This window comes from Lagenorhynchus albirostris, chromosome 15 (genome assembly GCF_949774975.1).
Source record: "Lagenorhynchus albirostris chromosome 15, mLagAlb1.1, whole genome shotgun sequence".
Lineage (NCBI taxonomy): Eukaryota > Metazoa > Chordata > Mammalia > Artiodactyla > Delphinidae > Lagenorhynchus > Lagenorhynchus albirostris.
In genome coordinates, this window is record NC_083109.1 from 69,793,029 (window position 1) to 69,798,551 (window position 5,523).

A 5,523-nucleotide genomic window follows, 5' to 3' on the forward strand; every position below is an offset into this window, starting at 1 on the left:
ATACATGTACCACATCTTCTTTATCCATTTGTCTGTCGATGGACATTTAAGTTGCTTCCATGCCTTGGCCATTGTAGATAGTGCTGCTATGAACATTGGGGTGCATGTATCTTTTCGAACCATGGTTTTCTCCAGATATATGCCCAGGAGTGGGATTGCTGGATCATATAGTAGCTCTATTTTTAGTTTTTTAAGGAACCTCCATACTGTTCTCCCTACTGGCTATATTTAGCGACTATTTGAAAAGTTCCAATTTTAGAGAATGTGCTGAGAGGTAATGACCCATTATCACCCAGTTCTCCTTGAAGCTATGCTTCCCTCACCCAACCACATCCCACTTTTCTCCCCTTCTAAGAAGACTAGACATTGGCCAGATCAGGGATGAGGACAAAGGATGAATTGCTGATGAATTTCAAGCCCCCTCAGAAGTGAGAGAGGAGTTTTGTACTTGCCCCCTGAGTGCAAGTATAATGATAAAGAAATGATAACTCTAGCTTCCGTCTATTAAAGCATCACTTTTGTACTTGGAGAGTAGTTTTCAGCCTTGGCGATGCATTAGAATCACCTGAGATATTTTAAAAGATTCTAATATTCATGCTCACATTAGAATCTCTAGAGGTGGGGTCCAGACATCAGCAAATTTTTGGAAGGTTCTCAGTGATGCTGGTGTGCAGAAGAGTTTGAGAATCATTGTACTAGACAGTGTTCTAAAAGCTTTAGATAGGTGATCACTTTTAATCCTCACAACGACCCATTAAAGGAAGGTACCAATAATATCCCCATTTGCAGATGAATGAACTGGGGTTCAGAGAGATTAGGCCATCAGCTAGGGGTTACATAGTTCAAGGCAACAATACTGAGACTCAAACCTGAGTCTGTCTGACTCCTAGGTCCCGCTCTCCACTGCTTCACAAGGCTGCAGCTGGAGGAAACAGGTCGTTCTGTCTGACAGCTGGGGTGAGGAGGCAGCAGTCTTCTGCTGACGACACCCAAGATTGCTCCCAAATGGTGTTCCCCTGACTTTGTCTGGGGAAACCTAATGGCTGCAATTGTGTTATAAAATTATCACTTTACCCATGCAAATGGGCCAGAGCGACCGCTTGTCTATTCCTGTGATTCTCCCAGATTATTAAATAACCAGCTGCCTCCAAGTATGTTTGCAGCAGCCTAATTCAACGGCTCCGTGTACTTGCATATTCATGGCTTCCAATCCACAGACCAGGCTTGCAGGACTCTTCCAACGGGGCTCCAAAAGTTAATTTATCTTGACAATTTAAATAAATACACTTCCACTGGCTTTAGTGACTCCTTCAGATTCAGTGAGTCCCTTGACAGAAAGGAAGTCAGAGATGGGGGCAGAGGGGGCGGGGTCAGGTATGGGTCTCAAGGGCAAGTGTAGCAGAAGGAACAAACCATTGAGATGGTGGAGAGAGAACCCCAAGATGGTCAGGCAGTAGCATTCCAAGTTCTACTTTGCTGATTTCAAGTGTTGAGACTTTGGGCAAGCTATTCGATTGACCTAAGCCCCTTGTTCTTCATCTATAAAATGGGAATGACCAATTCATACACAGGGTTATAGAGAGAATTTGATGAAACAATGCAATTTCCTAAGCTTCTATCATTCTTGTTTTGCCTTCAGGCACTTGTACCTCCAGGGTGACAGGTTCCTTAATTTTCCCCCTGTAAATTGACCCACTTCTATTCTTAACTTGAATATTATTTATCCATGACCTTGTTAAGAACATCTTGCAAATCTCAACAACATTGGCTTTCCTAACACACAGTAAAATGGTGGATGACTTTAAAAACTGAATCCCTCCATATGCCACCTTAGTGGTACCCGGAGTGCCCTTGGGGAGAGTCTGCACAGTGGAGGGTGTGGCCATAGCTGAGCACAGCGCATAGGAGATAGTCGGTACTTACTTGTCTCATCCTCTTCTTTTCTCAATGCCAGCCTCACAGGTGAGAAAGATTCAAATACAGCAAAATTGATTGAAAGTCCCTGCCAAGTGCCTGGTGTGGGGACCGTGGGCCAGCTCAGCTGTCGAGAGGGAACAGAGTCAGCTACTGTATGGGCAAAGGCTGACCATGCCCCGGCTTCTCGTCCCTGTTTGGAGCAGCCGTGCATTCATGGCATGGACTCCAGCCGAGCTGCTTGGGCTCAAGCCTTAGCCGTGCCAACTCCTAGCAAAGCCACCATCAGCAGACCTCCAACCATATGTGCCTCAGTGTCTTCGTCTGCAAGATGGAGAGAATGATAACTACATAATAGGGTCAGTGTGAGGATGAGAACGTGTGCACATCTTCAAACAGTGCCTGGTACAGAGCAAGTACCCATTAAAGGGTTATTAAGGCTTTAAAGATTTTTTTTTTTTGCCGTACGCGGGCCTCTCACTGTTGCAGCCTCTCCCGTTGTGGAGCACAGGCTCTGGACGCGCAGGCTCAGCGGCCATGGCTCACGGGCCCAGCCGCTCCGCGGCATGTGGGATCTTCCCGGATGGGGGCACGAACCCGTGTCGCCTGCATCGGCAGGCGGACTCTCAACCACTGCACCACCAGGGAAGACCTAAGATATTTTTTAAATGCACTGGAGTACACATCAGTTTGCGGTCCATCTTGCCTTCCCTCTCTCTTCCTTCCTTCCTTCCTTCCTTCCTTCCTTCCTTCCTTCCTTTTCTTCCTTCCTCCTCCCTCCCTTCCCTCCTCTCTTCCTCCCTCTATCCTTTCTTTCCCTTCCATCTCCCTTATTTCCTTCCTCCCTCCCTGGGTCCTGTCTTCTTCCCACACACACAGAGGGCCTCCCATCCCTCAGATACTTGTTCAGACTCTTTCCTATACACGGTAGGTCTTAATTAACCAATTTTGCAGGTGAAACTGAAGAGGCTGCAGCTTGGAGAAAATCAGTGACTTGCACAGATTCACACAGCCAGTGCATACCTGAGCCTACATCTTTTCCCTGAATTGCACAGTGAAAGTAATACAAACTTGGGGTAATTAAGATGATTCCTCCGCGCGCCACCTAACGCATTGCATATACCTCCAGTATGCACGTCGCTTTTGGAGATGTTCTGGAATAGTGTTTGTTAAGGAACAAGCTTTGACTTTTGAATTAGAGTCTCCTCCTGTGTCTGAGGTGCATGTGAGAGCACAGAATGTTACAGTTAGGAGGGTGGCCTCTGGAGCCAGACTGCCTGGGTTTAACTCTGGTTCCTCCCCTTTTTGGTCATGAGATGCTGGGCACGTCCCTCCATTTTTCTGATCCTCAGTCTTTGTATCTGAAAGATGGGGGATACTATAATAGCGCACTTGCCTCTTGAGGTGGATATGAGTAATAAAAGAGGCAACACAAGAGAAGTGCTCAGGGCAGCACCTGCTAAGCACCAATAAATATTAGTTATTGCTATCCTTATTCTGAGCATTATAAGAGACTACAAGGCAACTGTTCAAATGCAAGCTGATGTCTATAGCAGTAGTGGGGTCCAGGCCTTCCCCTCCCTCAAGGGAATCTGCCTGCATTCAAATCCACCTTCCACCTATAGGCTGTGTGGCCTTGAGTAGGTTCTTACCCTCTCTGAGCCTCAGTTTCCTTACCTAGAAAAGGAGAATAATAGTAGCATCTGCCTCAAGCTGATTGTGAGGATTAAATAAAATAACACAAGAGAAGCACTGAGGGCAGAGCCTGATGCATAGAAAACAATCTTAAAGGTGAATTATTATCATGAGGCTGAGCTCTGCTCAGTTCCATTGCATGGATGCCAAGTTTAGGGGACAATCATGGCATAGCTTTTCTTTCCTTTTTAGATCACCAGCCCTCTACTTACGTATTACCTGATGCTCCCTCCCTCTTTAGGTAAACACACCTGGGGATGCTCCAGATGCTTGCAGCTGGCAGGATGTCAGCCCCCTCGTCGGCAGCACCACCAGCTGGGCTCTCCGCTTGGGGAACCGCATTGCTCCAAAGACTACAGGGAGTGGCCAGAGGCCACGAAGGGAGGGTCTGAGCAGGGCAGGAGGGGAGGAAAGAATCACCTCGGAGTGTCTGTCTTGCCTTCTACTTTTCCTCAGGAGAATCATAAATTACCCCCCTTTACTCGCTCACCACTGCTCCCTTGGAAATTACATTCACAGCCTGTATTTTAAATCCTATATATTGTGTGGTTTGATCTGGAATTCTTTTTTTCACTCTAATAGGGCATTTTAATAACATTCACAGCTCGACAGAGATCTGGGGGAAAATACACAAGGCTCTCCAGGTGTCGGATTCCCGGGCACTGCTGAGATGGGACCTTGTCACGGCTCTCTCCTGGAGAGTGACTCCTGCTTACGTAGGAAGGAGTCTGTGTCTCTGCTCCAGCAGGGACTGAGACAGTAGGATGGGGTGCTGAGTGTCAGGAGGCAGAACTCCTGGAGGGAAGAAGGAACGGAAGGCCAGGAGGTAGGCAGGGGTAAGGACGGAAGCTACCACGGCGTGGGCTCCTCCTGGGAAGCACGTGACCCCACAGGGGACGGTCCGGGTCCAGCGGTCATCCTTGAAGCTCTGGCTGCTGCGTTCTGTCAGTGAGGGTTCCGTGTCCTCACTGCCAGAGATAACAGAGCGATGAAATGCTCCCAGGGCCCACACACCCTGGCAAGGGGCTGCTTTCATTCTGTTTTGCGGCTTTTGCCTTCTGATGTCTGCAGAGCTCTTTGACATTAACATGCACGGGTGGGCTCCTGTGCTAGGTTCTGTGAGGGACACAGAGATGAATAATATACAGCCACTGCCCTTGAAGAGCTCACAAACCAGTGGGGAGATAGATGTGAGCCCCCAGCCGTGAGAGTTCAACAGTAACGGCGTTTGCACGTTGCGAGCCCACCTGGATCTGGCACTGGGCTGAGCCTCGCTCATTGATTTACTCATTATTACTCAAGGGCCAAGTATGTGGCAAGGACTTTTTTTTGTTTCCAAGGCCTGGAATAAAATAGTGAACCACACCACGGTCCCCTGCCTTCACGGGGTTTAGCTACCCCGTGGCGGTATTGAGGAGAGACAAACAGGAAATAGATAGACAATGAAGTATATAATACATCTTAGAGGTAATAATTTAAAATGCAGAGTAGGTGGAGAGGGATTGGAGTGACATTTTAATGGGGAGTAGGTCTGAGGAAGTCTCTCCAATGAATGAATGAAGTAAAAGTGAGTGATGGGATACCTGGGGGAAGAACCTTCCAGGTTGGGAACACAGCACGTATAAAGGCCCTGAGGCACGTTTGGACTGTCCAAGGAGCACAGCGAGGAGGCTGAAGCAGAGAGAGAGGGCAGATGGTAGGAAATGATACCAGAGAAGGCTTACAGGCCAACAGAAGGATTTGGGATTTAATTTTGAAGACAATGAAAAAGTTGTTGGAGGATTTCAAATCAGGGGGGTTGCATTAAGTTTTCAAAGAATTACTGTGGCTTCAGGGTGGGGGAGGAACTGCGGGGACCAACGTAGAACCGGAGACCAGTTAGGAGGCCCGGAGGGGCAGGCACTATTCTTACTA

General features: G+C 47.9%; 1 pseudogene; it reads right to left on the reverse strand.

Annotated features, from left to right (window-relative positions):
- LOC132506274 (ER degradation-enhancing alpha-mannosidase-like protein 1) overlaps positions 1–3,951 on the reverse strand; it is a 5,373-nt pseudogene extending 1,422 nt beyond the window's left edge.
- Between the last annotated feature and the right edge of the window lie 1,572 nt (positions 3,952–5,523).